The sequence below is a fragment of the Pteropus vampyrus genome, unplaced genomic scaffold, assembly GCF_000151845.1.
Source record: "Pteropus vampyrus isolate Shadow unplaced genomic scaffold, Pvam_2.0 Scaffold120, whole genome shotgun sequence".
In the NCBI taxonomy this organism is placed as follows: Eukaryota; Metazoa; Chordata; class Mammalia; order Chiroptera; family Pteropodidae; genus Pteropus; species Pteropus vampyrus.
This window is the reverse complement of record NW_011888901.1, coordinates 2,241,903-2,261,791: the sequence shown is the minus strand read 5'-3', so window position 1 is coordinate 2,261,791 and position 19,889 is coordinate 2,241,903.

Here is a 19,889-nt window from a genome sequence, read left to right as displayed (position 1 = left end):
GTGGTGTCTATCTTTCTTTGTGCTTCTAAACTTATATATGGATAGGAGAAAGCATATATAGGGATTTTCTTTTTTGATTCATTTTTTCTGAAGGAATTGTATCCTTGTATCATGAATTGTATCATGATATCAAGAGGTGCTATACACATTCCTTTCCAATTTACGTTCTTCACTTAACTTTTATATGCCTTTTAGGAATCCTTCTGTTTTAACAGGTCTAAGATATTGCAAAATCTAGATGTTCTGTAGCTTATTTGAATATTAGTTATGTATGGAACAATAGATTTCCCCATTTTGACACTAAAAAAGTACTAAAACAAATGTTCTTACAGTTATATTCTTAAATACCGGTGTTTTTTTCAGTATGGTAAATTTTCAAAAGTGAAAAAGTTGAGCTTAAAGATTATGAACATTTCAATATTTTTTTAATCACCAGAAACCTTCCAAAAATTGATAATGAATCAAGTCTGAGAGAATCTATACTCCCACATGCTTACCAACTCCTATTGTTTTATTCTTTTTATTTTTTGCCAGTTTGATGGTTGAAATTCAAATCTTGTTTTTATTTGTCTGTATTTCCAGAAATCTAAAATATGTGGTGAGATTGTTCACAGAGAGATCACATAGAGATATTCTATACATCAAAATGATTAGCAAGAAATCATGTTCAATATATAATGTTTTGAGAGAAACAAACCTGTTCAAATTCTTCCTTGACTTTTGGAAGGTGAGATGTGGATATGAGAGAGGTAGATTACATAGAATACAGAAATAGAGTATAGAGGCATCACTGGGGCAAACCTGAGGAATATTTCTTTCATGATTTTCCAGACAACTAGCTGGGCTGCAACATTAAATAAATTCACACCCTAGACCATACTTTTGGCCTTGTCCTTTGACTGCACGTTGACCAGCCTATTCAAACTTAGTTTTCCATAAGTCATTTGACAGCAATGGACCAGGGTCATGTTGTAAACTGTGTCACAAATTCAAATGTGATACTTAAAAAAAATCACTTCATGTATTTCATAAGCTTTCTTGCTGATTTACTAATGCTTCATCTGTGAAACAAATAAAAATGGTGAGATTATCTCTCTAAAATAAAAACACTGCCTTTTTCACAGCCCTCAGATGAACTGCTGACACTAATTAAGGCTCACATACCTTATTCTAAGCACATATGGATTTGATTCAATGAGGAAAAATGATTTGTCAGATTGAAGCTCAGAGGTTAAATGAACTTTTTCAGACTGTAATGAGAAATGCACCCACCCTCACTTGATATGTGTTAGCAATAAAATATTGTGAATTCCCAGATTTACATGGCAAATGATAATAGGAACAGAAAAAATGTAATGAGCATTTATCTGGGCCAGGTGAATTTCTAAATTTTTTAAAAATAAATTACATCATGTTATCCTCACTAGAACATCACGAATCATTATCCCCATTTTATAGACAAAGCAAGGAGAGGTTGAGTCACTTACCCAAGATTAACAGAGTTGGTAAGTTGAAGAGATATAGTTTGAACTCAGTTGTCTGTGTTTGAGACCAAGTGTTTCTTTGACAGTTAACTGGTCCAAGTTCACCAACTAATGAGCAGTACAGATATGATCACCTTCCCCCACTCTTCCCCTACAAAAAAACACTAAAAGTTAAGTGAACTGCCTAATAGCCAAGAACACTAAAGCTGCTTAAAATGATAATGTGGGGGCTCCTGTTAGTCTCATTGATGAGATCCATAAATTAATTCTGTAGCCCAGTTTCAATGAACAGGATTAGAATTTAAAGTCACTTCTTGTCATAAAACCTCCAGTTAGGAAAGAAATTGCACCAGTTATTTTAACTGAGATGATTTAATACAAGGGTTTGTTAACCAGTTAATAGAGAACTGAAGGTGCTCAAAGGGAACCTAGAGATATCACAGAGAAAATAACTGCAGGAAGAAACTACAGATGTTAGGGTCTTGGAAGAGGAGCCCTCTTTCATGGACTCCAGACCATGAGGAGGGATGCCAGCTGGCAAGTGCTGGTATCTCTCAGGCACTGTGAGGCTGGTTTTAAGATATAGGAAAACTGTAAATAGGAATCCACTGCTGTTACCCACTGTGAAGGTGTAAAATAATTGCTGCAATGAATAGAGAATAATCAGAAAGGTATAACTATTCCTTCCTTTCTCAGCTTTTCTGTCACTCTCAACAGCTTCTATTCACAGAGACTAATAGGGACCCGAGTGTCAAAGCAGAAATGAGGTATGCAGTTTCAGCTCCTGCATTGCAAATCTGAGTTTGAAGCTGAGAAACAAATGTTTCATATCCAACACATTCTACCATTACAACTACTTGACATCCTTTCAGAATCTTCTACATATATTTGCACTTCCATCCAATGACAAAAATAACTTTATGCTTCCATCTAACAGATACAACTTCTTTCTTACAAAGATTCTCTAAGCCTCTCCTTAACAAGAAGAAAAAAAGAAGAAATTCATTAGTAGAAAAATATTTTAAAAGTTTGCACACACACACACTTAGTCAGTTTGGCCCTCTATAACAAAATACCCTAGGCTGAGGGGCTTATAAACAACACAAATTTATTTCTCACAGTTTTAGAGTCTGAAAAGCCTAAGATCAAGGTGCCAGCTGATGTAGTGTCTTGTGAGGGCTCACTTCCTGACTTGTAGATGGCCATTTTCTTGTATCTTCACATGATGAAGAGGAGAAAGAGGTAGCAAGTTCTCATGTTTCTTCTTACAAGGGCATTTATTTCATTCATGAGGGTTCCACTTTCATAACCTGCTTACCTCCCAAGTCTCTGCATCCTAACAATATTACATTGGGTGTTAAAGTTTCAACCTATGAATTTGGGGGAACACGTTCAATTCGTAGTAACAGTGAAATGGAAATATTCAGGTGTAAATAAGTATATTATTCTTGTTGATCTAGAAAGTTTGTGAGAAAAATTAGTGATAAGAGATCATTTAGCTTTCTAGAAAGGGATTTTAAAGACCTTGAATTTGACTCTATAGCTTATAGGGGGATAGTAAATCTAGTTGGGTCAGGAAAGTCGATATGAAAATAAAATTTTATGCAATGGTTACTTCAGGGAGAGTGTGCAGGATTTCATGAAGACCAGCAGAATAATCCAGATGTGACATACGTGGGACTGGACTTAAGAGATGACAGTAGAAACCAAATCCAGTATGGTTATAAGTTTCATTACAATTCCTACAATAGGCAGATGTGGAAGGAAAGAAGCTGGGATTGAGTTACCTCACGTTAGGAATTTGCCCATAGGTTTAAGGGGCCAATGAGGTAATTGTCAGCATTCTAAATTTTCTGCTTCAAAGAAGTGTGTGAATACTAGAGAAATATCAATCAGAATGGAACTGTAAGGCATCTGATCTGTTTATGGATAGAAGTATAGTCCAAGTTATCATTTTGTTTTATCTAGATTACTACAATAGCTTCATCACCAGTTTTCTTTCTTTGCTTATGTACCAATTGTAGACCTGATTTAATTTTCCACATGGCTGTTAGACCATGTTTTCAAACATCACTTAGACCACAATTCTCCCTCTCCACAACTTTGTTCAGCATCTTCTCACTGCACTCAAAATAAAATAAAAATGTATTATCATGCATAGTCTTGCTTTATCTGGCTCCTGCTGACATACTTCATTGTTGTTTTTACTCACTCCAGTTACATTTTATTTTTAAATTTTCCTGGTTATTTCATGCTTTCCTCTGCTTTAAGGATTTGACTTTGCTGTTACTATTGTTAGAAAGCTTTTCCAAATGGCTTCTCTTCAACAGCCCCACCCAGAGAGGCCATTCTTAACTTTTACTAAATTCGGCTAATTCTCTAATTCCTATCTTAAAAATCCCACTTTTTTTCTTTCATAGTATTTTTTACAATTTTGAACTGCGATAAAGCTAAGTATGGAACTTTTTTTTTTCTCCTTTTGTCTGAATCTGCTGATAAGGGGAGACAGAGACCAACTTCCTGTTCTTCATCTCATAATTGATTAGCTAAGATCAGAACTGCTTGTCATACTAAGATTAGAACTGTTTATTCTAAAATAATTACTTTGAAAATAACTATCTACAGAAGAAAAAAAATCATTTCTGTTAGATAACTGTAACTTCCCCTGCCTACAGAACAATTCCAACTGTAAATCTCCCTATGGGCAACTTGTTTACCCCTCTTGATAAAATTCTAAGGTGAAACTACTTTGCTTTGGGTATGAGATGCTCTCTGTATTAAAATAACCTGAATAAAATTAAGCTCTTTATGTTTCTGTTTTTTTCTTTGACAATTAAATATTGACTAATGTGTTTTATTTAATATATGTTCTTCTTGACAACTCTTTGCCCCTCTCCTTTCACATAAATGAGACTCTAAGTTTTTAAGGGAAGGCATCATGCCTTTGTGTTTACTACAGTAACATTAACACTTCTTATGAGTCTGACTGTAGACACTTCAAACACATGAATGAATAAATGAATGACTGTAAACATATCAGGCATCTCCAGATAATGATAAGACTTACAAAGATGCAGGAGCAGTATCACTGAACTAAGTGGCCCGAAGTATGTGGGACAATATCTGGCCCCCCAAAAAGGGGCTACTAGGCAAGGTAGTTTGCTAAGGCATTATCCTAGAAGCCTGTAGTTCAGGTGATGACTTCTATCCTAGCAGATGATCTAGAGTAGAGATTGGGAACTTTGACCCAAGTTCAGACTAATAATTATCCCCCAGAAATAGTAAGAACAATCTACAGCAAAATGATGCTAAGGCTCATGCTGGTATATTAAATTTTCTACAGCAGGAAAAATAACTCTAACACACAAGTTTATGATTATGATATAGAGTCTGATTATATTGATCCATTGGTATCCTTAGTCTAGTTTGGCTCAGGGTATGCAGGGTAATGATATTAGTCTTATATCTGAGTATGAATGGGGAAACACAAATATTTATAATAGAAAAGAAAAAACAGAAGGAAAACTATAACCTCAGGTATAATCCAAGAAATAAAAACATTATTTTTCACCTATGAGTTTGGTAAAGATTGGGAAAGATTGAGTGTTTAGGCATTCTTACACACAAGTTGTTGAAGTGTGCATACATTGTTCCAACACTTCTTGAAATCAGTTAGCCATATGTACCAGTAGCCTAAAATGTTTATTCAATGAAATAATACAGTTTATAGGAATGTGTCTTGATAGTACATACATATCTATATATACATATATGTATATAAATTTATCTCTAAATATCATAATTACAGCTCTATGTAAAATAAAAATTTAAAACCACTTAATATTTAACAATAATAGAATAGTTAAATTATGCCTCATTTATAGCTGATAGTACATTGTTTAAGATTATGCTTGCTGCTCTAAAAATAAACCCCAAACCTCAGTGGCTTAATAGAAGAAATTATTTCTTTTTTTACATAATGTATAAACAGCAGATGAGAGAGAGGTTGAGGAATCTACTCCATGTAGTCATTCAGTGTCCCAGTCTGATAAACCACAGCATGTGGTTTTCTAGGTGTCTCTGGGCATTCATCTCAAAGAGACAAATAGGGGAAGAAAAAAAAGTGAAAGTTTGTGGAGGAAGCTCTTGTGTGCTATAATAGAAATGGCATACATCTTTTATGTACATACTTCATCAGCCAAAATGCAGTCACATGACTTGAGTTAGAAATAAGAAAAATTGTCCCTGTTTGGGACTCTGTACAGTGAAAGAAGTGTGTGTCTTTAATAAGTAACTAGCTATTTGTGCTACAAATAGATAATTATACAGCCATAAAGCCATGGGACCAAAGAATATTTAATAAGGTGTGAAAAATTAGTATCATTCCAGTTGTACAAAACCACAATAAACAACCAAAAAAGAATGGACGTTTTTCCAAAGGTAGTTGGAGAGTAGATACAGAACTTCAAAGAAATATACCAAGATATTAACAGAGACTTTCCCTGGTAATGGGATTACAAATATATATATATGAATATACATGAATATAAACACGAATATATATATATATTCATGTTTCTCTATGCTTTCTTCATTTTTTAAATAATTCACAATACTAATATTCTAATTAGATTATGAAAAATTATAAAACAAAGGAGGAAATAAAGGAAAGATTTTGTATACTCTCTCTATCTTGTCAAATGTAATGAGAAAGTCTAAAAACAATTAGGTCATGTTTTCTACTTTCCAAGAGTCTTTAATCCTAGATAGAAAAATTAACAGATGGAAAACATTTGGAGGATTATATGAAAAACTTAATCATGTTAATTTATTTAACTTAATATTTTCTAGCCAGTTTTTGAAAATGTAGTGATCTGCCAAAACTATGCTGAGATGAAGAGTGCTTGTCCAGCAAGTACTGACCAGCATGACCATCAAGCACTTGCATACTGTGTTAAAGTGATAGTGAGTCAACATTTTTGCTTTCTTACCATCGTGAATGCAAGGATTTCTTAGGCTTTCCCACGGAGCTTGCATAGAGTTCTTGGTGTATCCATAGAAGCCCTTTGTAGCACTATGTCATGTGCTTTCCATAATTTAAAATCATACCTCTAATTTCAAATCAGCAAAGTACAAGTTAGAATCTATTACTATGCACTTTTCCAGATATCCCTTTGAAATTTTGCCTCTTCAAACAATTTTCAATCTTTCATTCTGTAGTAACCTGGAGAGCAAGTCAGGAAAGTGACTGATGTTGGTGCTACGGGATAACTATGTAAATTTTATTGCCTGCAGTTGTTACATATTTGGGTGAATGGTTTGACTTGCAGTATCTTAAAAATCAAGTTTAATATCGAATAGTGATAGTTCTATTGCTGTTGTGCTTTGTGTGTGTATGTGAAATAAATTGACACTCCTTTTCAATTTTTCGAAAAGCACATCTTGATTTTCATTCTACATTATGTAATAAAAAAGAAAAATATGTTATCTCAAAAGATTAGGCAAAACATATGAGAGAACTCAACAGCCACTGAAGATTTTTAAAAAATCTTATATAAATTTTTATAAGGGCTGCCCTTAAAATCTAAAAAACCTGTAGCATCAATCATATTTTGTGATAAAGTATTCAGATAGAAATTGAGAAAAATAGTTCACTTTGCCCATTTGTACTTAATATTTTACTTAATCTCTCTACCAGTTGACTAAAGTTAGAAGAAATTTAGAAAAGTAAAAGAAAAAGAAATAAAAACATATAAGGATTGGAAAAGTAGAAATAAGCTGCTATTATTTCTAGACAATAATATTGTGCATGAAAAATTTCAAAAGGACCTCAACGTAAACTATTAACAGTAATGAGTTAATTTATCAAATTTGCTGGATGTAATATTAATATATGAAAATCGAATCTTTAATAAAAGCCATGAGCAACAATTAGAGAATTCTATTTCAAGGGTACTATTTACAATAGCATAAAAAAAATCAAGCACCCAGGATAAAATATGTGTGAGACTTCAATATAGAAAACTATAAAGTATAAAGAGAAATTTAAAAAAAATTGATAAACACAAAAATTCACACATACTTTATGTTAATGGATTAGAAGAATCAATAAAGTAAGGTGTCAATTCTCTCAAAGTTGATTCTTTAGAAAGTGTAGAAATATTAAAATTTATGAGCTATGTTCAAATTTAAAATGAACTGTAAAAGACTAAGAATAGAAAAAAACTGACAATTAAAGACGGGAAGACTTTCTTCATGGAGTATTAAGACTAACAATAAAAATATAATATTTAAGAGAGTGTAGTATCAGCACAACAGTAATCAAATAAATCAATGGAAGCGGGTAAACTTAACAGAAGCTTGATTTATGCCAAAGGTATCATTGAAAAGCAGTGGTAGAAAGGATAGTCTTGAATAAATGGTGCTGGGCCAAGTAAATATCTGAAGCATTTATGTCTCTTCTCCAGTATATAAAAGTCATTCCATAAGTATTGTTAATTTAAATTCTAAAGATAGAGTTATGCAGCTTCCAGTAGTTAAAAAAGAACAGTATCTCCAGATTTGGGGAAAGCAAATGATTTCTTAAATAGTAATAATTAGCACTAACCATGAAGAAAAAGAATGGTGAATTAGGCTATTAAAATTAAGAACTCTTTTTATTAATAGACCCAGCAAAGAAAGTGACTATACAAGCCACAGACTGAAAGAAAACATTTTCAATCAATACAAGTAACAGAATACATAAAATTGCATCCAGATTACATAAAAAAATTCTGTAAATCTATAAGTAAAAGAGAACAAAACAGTTAAGAAATGTTTAAGTGACATGAAAAGACACTTCGAAAAAAACATTATCCAAATGGTTAATTAACGTATGAAATAGGTGCAGGGATATTTGAATAAAAACCGCAATGGGGTACACACAAAAAATTGTTAACTCTAAAATGAAAATGGCAAATTTTGGCAAAGATGTGGTCCAACTGGAACTCCCCTATACGACTGGTGGCAGTTCAAACGTACAAGCATCTGGGAAGACTGATTGCTATTATTTATTAACGATATGTATATTTTCCTCCCAGTAATTTCACTCCTACTCCTATCAACAGATACGCACATGTATGAGCACCAAAAGGCATGTATTAAAAATTTAATAATAGCGCTGTTCATAATAGCCAAAAATGTGGAAAAAAATGACGATCAATAATAGGATGAATAAATATATTGTTTTTTTATATAATAGAATATTATACAACAAACAGAATAATACAAACAATATGAAGAGAAGGAATTGCAACACAAAACAACACAGATAAATCTCACAGACATAATGTGTGAAAAAGCCAGACACAAATACATACTTTATGATTTAATCTAAGTGAAGCTCAAAAACAGGAAACAACCCATGGATTCAGAAGTCAAGTTAGTAGTTGATTTTGAAAAGAGGAAGAGTAAAAGATTGTAAGAAGACACAAGCTGAAGCTTATCAGGTGGTGAGCTTTTGACTCTTGACTCAGTTGATGATCATGCTGGAAGATTCACTTTAGGAATATTCATGGTGTTGTACTTCTATATTTTTCCATTTTCTCTTTTGTGTGTTCTATTTTTTTTTAATTGTACATGGACATATCTTCTTCAACTAGATTATTTGATGTTTTAAGTCTATATCTTTGCATCACCTAGAATTGTCTTATCTTCTACATTGTGGGACATGGCATGATAGCTGAAAGTTTACCCTTGTTGACTTTTGGGATTATACAAAATGTGTCCCATCATTATAACCTTCTTGGACTGGGGTCTTTCTTGTCCTGGATTAGGCCCCAGATATTAATGCCTTCTCTTCCTTACTTCTGAATACAGATTTAGAGTTCACAGAATTTTTTGTTCTTAACCCATTTCTCTTCCCAAAAACTTCATGATAGAAATTATATACCTTCAAAATTAAAATTAGTAAATACTTTCACATTTAAAATTATTTTAGTATTAAATTATTCTTTTATACCTAATTTGTTTTCTGACATGATGTAGTACTGCTAAATGAGCAAAAACCTTGGTATCATACAGCTCTGGATTCAGATCTCACTTGTGTATTTTCTAATTGCATGATTTAGGACAACTTACTTAAACTTACTGAGTTTAAATTTTCTCACTTCAAAATAAAAATAAAAATGCTTACTAAATAATTTATAAAAAGGAATAGAATAAAATAACTTATGAATAATGATTTGTATTGAATTTGTCTCACAGAATACTAATTCCATTACCCTCATATTATTTTTTGAATCAAAGTGGTCAATGGAAAAATGTTCTTTATGTAATAGAGGAATTAATGTCTTTTTTTTCTTTGAAAGAATATAGAATATTTAGAAGATATTGGTATTTTTAGGATGAAAAATGTAAAATGAATTAAATGCTTTAATTTTTACATATGCTCTAAAATTATTTTTCATATCTTGCTTGTTAAATAATAAGTTCATGTAAAAAGCCTTACAAGAAATTTTGATAGGAAACAAAACTTATTAAAGTATTTTTAGCTCTTTAATGGAACTCCAGTTTCAATATTTATGTAAGACCTTTTTTTATGTGGCTGGAGTTTCACTGAAATCTAAATTAAAAGATGGAAAGAAATGCTTTCCTTAAATTGACCAAATCTCTCTCTATATGTTGGTGAGTTTTCTCTGTTTGTTTGTCTCCTCCCTCCCATAAGTATCAGAGATGAAAAAATGGGAGCAAAAACACACAGACTTTCAATGTCTAGACTCAAAAGTGGCACCTTGTGGTTTTTACTCATGCCATTGGCCAAAGCAAATCAGAAAGCTAAGTCCAAAGCCAAGGGATAAGAAATGCATGGCCACCTGCAATGAGACCATGAGAAGGTACAGCTGCAGGGAGAGATAGGAAATGAAGCCACAGTTTAAACTATCACAGCTACCATGAATTTATGTGTGGTTAGTGTATGACTAACCATGGGCTTAAACAAAATGCTATTTATTTATTGATTTATTCATTAATGCAGTCGACAGACAAATACGTACTTAAGAAATACATGTACTTCTGTGAAGTTAGTGTATAAAAAGCATTAGAGTCATAACATCATTTATTCATGTATTCAATAACAATCATTCTTGTGCCTGTATTACAAGCTAAGTTATTTGACAAATGCCTTTCAAAATTTGTCTTGTACCCAAGAATTCTCTATAGTGAATAAAATAATTCAATGACCTAGATATATGATTTCCACATGACTGTTCTTAAAGGATTCTACGTTAAATAAAAGTAAATAAAATAGGTAATTTCTGAAAATATTGATAAATGTGGTAGCTGAGATTAGTAAGAACTCTTTTTGAAGAATTTTGGGCCATCATTTTTATGGTAATTTACCTTGGCAGATGTTGCCAAAAATTGACTTATTGCTCAAATTCAGCCACAGTGAAATTTGTTTGAAACCAGAACAAGGCTCAACATTCTTGTATTTGAGTATCTTTAGGTGTGATGCATTCCTATTTGTTTAGCACAGAATATATTACTTCTATTCCAGAGACATGATCTCTCTGTGCATTTAGCTACCTTTTATGTATCAAAGTATTTAATTTTGGGAACTTGGTTTTATAATGTAGAGCACTGGTTACCCTTCAGTCATGTATTTGAACTGTTCCAAAATTAGTGAGAAAGATTTGAGTCCTTTTTGTGGATTCTCTAGCCCTAATACATTATAAGAGATGGCCATTCATTCAGGACCCATAGCTAAAAACATATACTATCTGCACTGCACATATAAGCCATGTGAGTCATCAAAGCATTGGTCTATGATTTGAAAATACAAAGGCAAATAAGACATGGTTATTGTACTCAATAAGCTCACTTTCTAGTAGGCAATCAACAAACTATTTCTGATACTGCAAGATAAAACTTCCATGTGGATATGATAATACCTGAACTGAGTCCTGATGGCAAATAATTTTATAGATGAACAAGGGAGAATTGGATATTTCAGCCATATGTGGCAGCAATCATATACATGACTTCTTCAGTGAAAGACAAAGTACATTTGATCTCTTGAGATGAAGACTTTTTTCTGTCATGCAGAGGCATGGTCTTCCAGTCTGCTGTCTACCCACCTATCAGTCATCTGTACTTTAACAGTTCTATGTTTCTGTAATAGCTATGGTTAATTGCCTATGCTATAACCATTTTGCTTATACTTCTTATTTAATTTCCTTTGAAAGAAGAAACATGTGAATAAAATCTTGATTTACCTAGATGCCAACTTGTAGCTAGGTTTGGTCATGAGATCCCCTTTTGGCAGGTGAAAAGTAAGTGGAAGTATTCACTGGGGCCTCTAGGAAAGCTATTACATTCCAGATAGAGGAATAGACTCACTGACATATCTCTTTCCCCTTTACTCTTCCTGCCTGGAACATGAATATAATACCTAGCCTTGCTGCTGTCATCTTGACGTAATGAAACTGAAAGCCAAATACTAAGGGTGGTAGGGCAGTAAATCAAAATAGAAGACATCTAGGTCTCATTATGGCATCATGGAACCAACACATCAGCCCTGAACTAGCTTTTTCTGGACCTTTTTCTTTGTGAGGAAAACATAAACTTGGCATTTACTTAGACTATATTTTGTCAGGTTTTCCATTTCTTGCAACCAGATGCAATCTTATTGATAAAACCTAGCCATATAACAAATATTAGGAATCTATAATGTGCTTAAAATTGTGATAATTTCTATTTGTAGGAGATAGAAAGATAATAAGAATTTGGTCTTTGATCCTCACCTGAGTAACAACTTCTATAATAAAAACTTTACATGAGATATGTTCACTCAAGAGTTTAATTTTCCTCTGTGTGCAAAAAAACAAAACAAAACAAAACAAAAAAACAGAGGATGCAGATCACATACATGATGCTTACTGGATACAGGGATGACAGGTAAGAAGAACTTCACATGAAAAAGAGTGGGTTGACAAGTCTAGAAAGGCATTCCAAAAGAGTAAGGCCTCCGAATGTATTCATTTTCAGCAAGGTTATTCTTTTTCTCTAAAATATAAAAGAAGATATTTTAGGCAAGTTCTTGCATTGCCATCATCCTTTGACATGGAGTGGAAAAAAAATGACTAACATTTCTCTCCAAGTCAGTCTGCTTTTCTTCTCCCAAAAACTCACACAGCATTTACTTAATGACTTCTTGGATGCAAGTAATAGTTTGAAATTTTATTCTTGGTTGAAAGGAAAATTCTTGCTTTCTGTAAGAAATCTGAGAAGAATCCAGACTCTCAGGCAAGTGTTTCTTTTATAGAATCACAGCTGCTCCTTGATGCTGGCTTGATTGGATTATTTACCTTGAATCTTCCCAGTAGGGAAAACTAATGCTGTCATGAGCAATGGTGTATCTTTACGAGGTTGAAACATTTTCATTTTCTCTGCTGGGGATAAACATTTTTAGGCAAAAAAAAACCAAAAAAAAAAAACCATAACTTTAGTCTGATAAAAAACATAATTTTTCTAAATAGGAATAAAGTTAAAATAACTTTTTTTTATTTCTATGTTACTTTCTCTTTTGTAGACAATTTTTGTTGTTGTTGTTGACTCTAGAGCAATCTGTTTGAAAACCTTACTGAAAAATCCCATATTTATGATTTCCTTAAAGATCAGGTTGTGATCAAGTCTCACACCACTGAGCTGTGAAAGTTTAAAAATAAAATGTTTTGGCTTATAAAATGTATCGATTTGCTAAGGAACGTTGCCTTTATACCTCATGAGAAACTTTTTATTGGAATAACAGGAAATAGGAAAAACAAGTTTTCAGAAGTGGAAGTGGTTTTAGAGGTCATGTAATTTGACTTTTAAAGTTTTGAATAATTCCTATGGATTCCTGAATAATAATTTTTTCCATGTCATTTTCAGTTAAGAATGTTTTAACATTGAGCATGCTTTGAACAAAACATTTTTATCCAAATAAATATCATCTAGACAATTTTTTTAAGAAAGATTTCTTTAGTTTATTTTTATTTCAGATTAATTTCTATATACCATAGTTTAAAGATTACTCTTTATTTTTATTTTGTTGAAAGTAATTTCATTGGTACCAATATTAGTGATATTACTAATGAAGATTCGATTAGTTTTGACTAAAATCAATTGTTTTTACTCATCAGTTCCGATATTTTCTTTTGTGCCATTATTTATTTCTACTAATTCCAATTTTCCTGGGTCAAATAATAGCATATGTTTATCTCTTAGCAAATGTGAGAATTTCTGTGAGACAAAAAAGGAAAAAAGAAAAATAGATATGAGGAAAAAAGTGAGTGAGAGAAAGAATGTGAAAAGGAGAGAAAATGAGAATATAAGAACAAAAAGGAGCCAGTTAGAGAAATATCAACATAGAGAGGAAAAGTATAGTGTCATCATAAACCAGAGAGCTAGAAAAATATTGACAATATAGTTGGTGGCCTGATTCAGATTTCTCTCCTGACTAAATTTATCTCTCACCATAAAAAGGTGACATTTGATATGCCCTTTTCCCCCAGGGGAATACCTTTAGTCTTATTATCCAGTATGAGCTAATATCCAGTTATATCTGCTAGTTTCTAGACCTGGAGCCAAGCAGGTCTCTCATTTTGACATTTCTGCATCACCAAAGTTTATTTTGTGTTTGAATGGAGCTGTACTTCTAGTACTGTTTGTTTCCATTTTAATTATCATCGTTTTACATTTGAGTGGGAGAGAGATGGAACCGTGAGAATGAACTTTCAAACTATTACAAATATAAGACAAGTCAAGATCACACTTGAATGAATGAATGAGCACAGAGACATTGTGTTTCAGGGACTTTACCATTATCATTTTAGTTGTCTAGATGTATTTCATTTCATCCTTGGAGACTGGACATATTTAACACTCTTTAATCACCTGTTTATGTATCTTAGACTTAGTTTCTTTTATAATCCCATTTATTTTTCTTATTCAATATTTTGATTTAAATTAATACTCTTTCTATAAGCCTTGAGTATCAATAAGGGATAGACAGAGAAATAGCTCTCTCAAGTATAACTATTTTAGTCAATCTATACTTGAGTAACATTGATTGAGTACCTACAAAATAACAGGCCCTCTAGTAGTTTACAAAGATGCTTACAAATTATTTGACACCTTAAGTCTCTTACAAATGCACTTTTGATTTGCTTGGTAATGCTGTTCATTTTCTCATAAAGGGATGATTTATGTTGGCTTTTAGTTTTACATTATCCATGGACCCTAGTCAAATGTCAATGTCACCCACCATATCCTGGGAATTGTGAATTCTACCCTTAGAGAGTTATTCCTTTAATTAGAGTGATAGAGTCTGAAATTGTTCCCTTGCCTTGGCTTATAACCCCAGGGAGTCTTTAAGTGCTATGTTGTCATCAGTTATCTAAAACAGAGCCATTATAGCCTATCCAAATCATCAAAAGATAAATGAGCTTGCCACTGAAAGATCAGTGAAGGAAGTTGCAGGTTGAGATGCTGGCCAAGATATGTAATATGCGATTCCCAGAACATTAGAAAAAGAAATAGACTGTGATACAAAATCATGGCAAATATTGTTAAGGTTTTGTTGTACAGGATACATTTCTGAAGTTTTTCTTTTCTCCGGTAATCAGAGTTGAGGAGAGGGATCTGGAAGTTGGAATTAGAAACCCAGGTTTGCATTTTGGTAGCAACTTTCATTTGTCTAATCCAACAAATATCTATTGTGTACCCACTATGAACTTGGCACAATTAAGATCAAGACTCTGCTTTCATAGAGTGATAAAAATAATCATTGAGTTAAGATTATGATGAGTGCCACACAGAAGAAGAACATGCTAAAAATGCCTATCATGAGAAAGCTTAACCTAGTTTAGGAATAGAAGTTGGGAGAGGTTTAGGAAGGTTTCCAAGAGGAAAAAAAAAATTAAACTGACACTTGAAAAAGTCAGTTAAAGACAAGCCAGGTAAGGATGAGATGCAAAGAATCACTGAGAGTTCTAGGTAGAAGAACAGCATGTGGGATTGCTCTGGCAGTCATGGGTATACCCGGAACCTGCAGGGGCTGTGAGTCATGTAACCTGCTAATTTCTCTGGGTTTAAATGGCTTCTTCCATGAGATGTCATGATAATGATACCTTTCTAGGACCAATGTAAAGAAAAAAAAAAATTTATATGAATCATCTAATACCTGTGAACACACATACATACACACAAGGAGAGATTGCAATACAATCAGTTTTGACATGTGAAACTAGATTTTATGTGAATTGCAGAATTTTAGAACTTAAAAGGGTCTTGAAAATCATCCTGGATGAAACTTTCTTTATAGATGAGGTAAATAAGTTCAGAGCTTGTTATTTACCTTAGATTGCAACATTGCTTAGAAGCAGAGAAGTAATGCATTTCTGATTCTTAATTCATTGCTCTTTCTTTTATATAGTGAGTTTCAAAATAAATTTTTATAATGCATATTACTTAAAATTACATATTAACTGTTGAAGTTAGAATCTGAACTCAGATCTGACTGATACAATAAAACTCATGTACTTTGTCCAAACATAATAATACTCAATAAATGAATGAACTAAATTACACATGTGAATGATGAATGAATGTATGAAGCCGTACGTGCAGTATTATGAATTAGGAAGTGTATTGATTGACCAAAAAGTAATAGTTTTAAAAAGAACATTTTAGTTATTCAGAATTTTAAAAATAGAGAATCTAATTTTGGCTATATGAGATAAAAAGAGGATTTATTGTAAGACCTAGATTTGGTGGGAGGCTTGGAAAATAAAGAATTCCAGAGTTGACAGCAAGAGCGATTGGGCTAGATTTTGCTGCTGCCTTCATTATGGACTCTGTGGCAATAGAGGACACATTTTAATCATTAACTCATTTCTATGGTGCTTGCTCTAGATTCAAAAACCTTAGTGGGAATGTCTGTTTGGTGAAGTAAGGGTCAAATATTTCTACCAGAGAGTCGAGACAAGAAAACCCACCTTCAATTTCTTTTGAGGAGGTTAAGAAACTATGTCTCTTAAATATTATAAGCAATGGGGGAATTTCTACAAAATAGAAAGAGAGATAGATATTTGACAACCAATATAATGAAATATTTTACAATAGCATTTTTTTCTAAAAACTGATAAAAGTAGGAATTAAAGTAAAAATGTTTAAGTCCACTAATACTTGAAATATGCCTTAGAAGAGTATTCTATGATATGAGAAAAAAAAAAGAGTAATTCTAAACAATTAGCTAAAAGCAAGAGAAGGTAAATCAATGTCAACAAAGTGTGTGATTCTAAAGTCCTATCAAAAATAAAAGCAAAGAATTAAATATGCAAATATGCTTTTTTTTATTTGAAAGATAGCAGCTTTAGTATTCATCCACTGACCTACTACATGAGAGTATAGAGATGTGAGTGAGGAAAAAAAGAGTGAAAACTAAGGCTTACTATATGTATACATATTTTTGAGAATTACAGTTCTATTTTAGAGGAAGTAAAGATCACTACAAATCACACAAATTATTAATGTTGTGCGAATGAATAATAAAAATGCCCATTATATTTTTCAGCAAATAAAACAAACAAAACATGTACATACATAGGTAAAATGAGTTTTTCTTCTCTCTTTTTTTCTTTTATTTTTTTCCCCAAAGCTTAAAGCTTTGCTTATATTATGTATTTGGATAGAATAAGAGTTCTAAAATATGGGAAACAATAGTGCTTATATTTTATTATACACAGGCACTTGTATTCATAAGAAGAGATTTTGTAATAATTGGCTAAAATAAGTGTTGTATTATTTGCACATCTCATTTTTCCCTTATTCTATGTCATCTATCACTACCAACAGCAAAATCTTAGTTAATTTAATTCTTTATATCTTAATGAAGTACTTTGACAAAAAGGTCTCAAGATTCCATATACTCACAAGGTACAGAATGCTATTTTCATCTTCTCATAGGATTTGAATAAATGCCAAAGGTTATGGGCATTTCCAGAATGTGAATTTCTAGAGAGAAATCTTGTAATAAAACAAACAAACAAACAAACAAACAAACAAACAAAAACAAGCATTTTGTCAAAGGTCTGAACTTTTTTCTATGCTCCATGTGTATTCACTGATATCACAGCTCTTCCTGGATGCACAGTACTTCCTCTCTAAGACTTTAACAAGCCAATGAAGAAAGAGATACAGACCATTAAAAAGAAACATGATAAATAATAGTACCATATTCTGAGGTCTTAATATGGTACAAAGTGAGCACCTTATACAGATCCATTCTCTTAATCTTTGCAAAGAACCTATAAAATAGATACTATTGTCTCAAGTTTCTATTTACAAAAAAAGGAAAGGGCTGAGAAACTTAATTATATAACTAAATTGCTAAATATTACACAAAGTCTAAGCTGCAAGTTTAAACATAGGTCTTTCAAGATATGAGTCTATTCTTTTAACTACTTTCCCTTCAGCCTTCAAACTATGATGTATTTTTTTTTTTTTTAACCCTATCTCCAGCAATGAAGAATGCTCTCATCAGGTTCATTTTGTGCATCCTCTACTTGTGTTTCAACATTTGAACTTTACAGTTGGCTGAAAAATAATCAAATAGAGAAGAAGCTTTGTATATCAGGGGCATTAGGGGAGCATTTTCATCAGTTCTGGAGACTTTGGCCCTGCCGCCTGAAATAAAGCAGGCATAGGGTGTGACTATCCTGAGCTGTCAAATAGAATAAAGTTCACTAAATCATATTAATCAAAAACATTAGTTTGTTTGGGGTCCCTTTCAGATTTCCCATTTCTTTAATCCTTTACTGACTATTCTCTCTTGTGTACATGTCCATCTTCAGGTTAACCATAACTCTTTCAGTTCCACTCTCATCAGAAGCTACTTATTGAGTGTTACTCATGATACACGTGAATACTATATAATTTTAAATAATTATAATCATATATCCTATGTAGAATCTGATGAGTGCTATGAAAAATATCTTCCTACTATCAAATTAACATACTCACATACAAATATTTGAAATCTATATTCAGTATCCAGATGTGAGGATTTTGGCTTGGTGATGTGAACAGATCAAAATATCATTTCTTCAGGAAATATAAAACTGGGAAAAATAATCTAAAATAATCACTGCAGGTCTCTGAAGGTAAACAAAAGCAAACAACAAATTGAGAAGCACTTAGTTATAAAAAGCTACAAGAACCCTGGTCAAGACAGTGGGAGCTGCAGCCTTCTTCCCATTCTTCCCTGGGGCTGAATTATCCTCTTTGTCCATTTCAGGAGAAGTGGTAGTTTTTCAGGGTTCAATTGGTTCTCAAAACCAGTAGTTATTCTACCAGAAGAGGCTGTCTTGATTTAGTGTCAAGGTCAGAAACCATGTTCACATATAAGTAAAAGTAACAGCATTGGGATAAAATGCATAGAGAGAAACTTGCAACTTTGTTAGCTCAAGGTTGAGAAGATGTCAATAGGCTATACACTTAAGGGAGAGAACCTAGAAATGGGAGAGCCATAGATGGACCTGATAAGCTCCTCAGACCTCCCTGACTAACTGGAGAAATAAGAACATGTGCAACAAAGATCAAAAGGAGGCCACCAGAAAGCAATGGTCTAGGTAGATTTGTAAGTTGGCTGAATTTCGAATTCTGGAGAGGTAATTTTTCAGCCTTATGGAATCAATGTGTTCAAGCCAATGTCTGCCCAAAATATTGACTGGTTACTAAGCCATAAAGACACAAGGGTGAGCTTCAGACATCTGGGTTAAAAAACAAAAATAAGGACAAAAAATGAAAAAAGACATCAATATCCACACATGATGAGAGTTTAAATCCAAGCAAGTTGTAAGACAAACAATAACGATAGCACATATTTCTTCAGGAAGAAATTAGAGATGAGAAGTTATATTATCTAAAAGGTCTGTTGTATAACAAATTATGACACAAGATAAGAAAAAAAAATGTAATCTCTACTCAGAAAAAAATAGTTAATGAAAACTAAGAGGTTGGATTCAGCAAATATAATTATATGCAAAAATAAAAGGGAATAAATTAAAAATAAAGTCCTATTCAAACAATTTTTAAAAATATGATGATGATTAGTTAGCTAATAGGGAACACCAGTAGTAAAGTAGAAGTACATATTTTATTTATTTATTTATTTTTGGACGTATATATGTATGATTATTTATTCATGTTTTTAATACATGTTTTTTCTTTTTAAAAAAGTCCCTCCAACATTTCTTGTAATACTGGCTTGGTGTTGATAAATTCTTTCAGCTTATTTTTTGTCTGGGAAGCTCTTTCTCTGTGCCTCAACTCTAAAAGATAGCTTTGCTGGATAAAGTATTCTTGGTTGTAGATGCTGGGTTT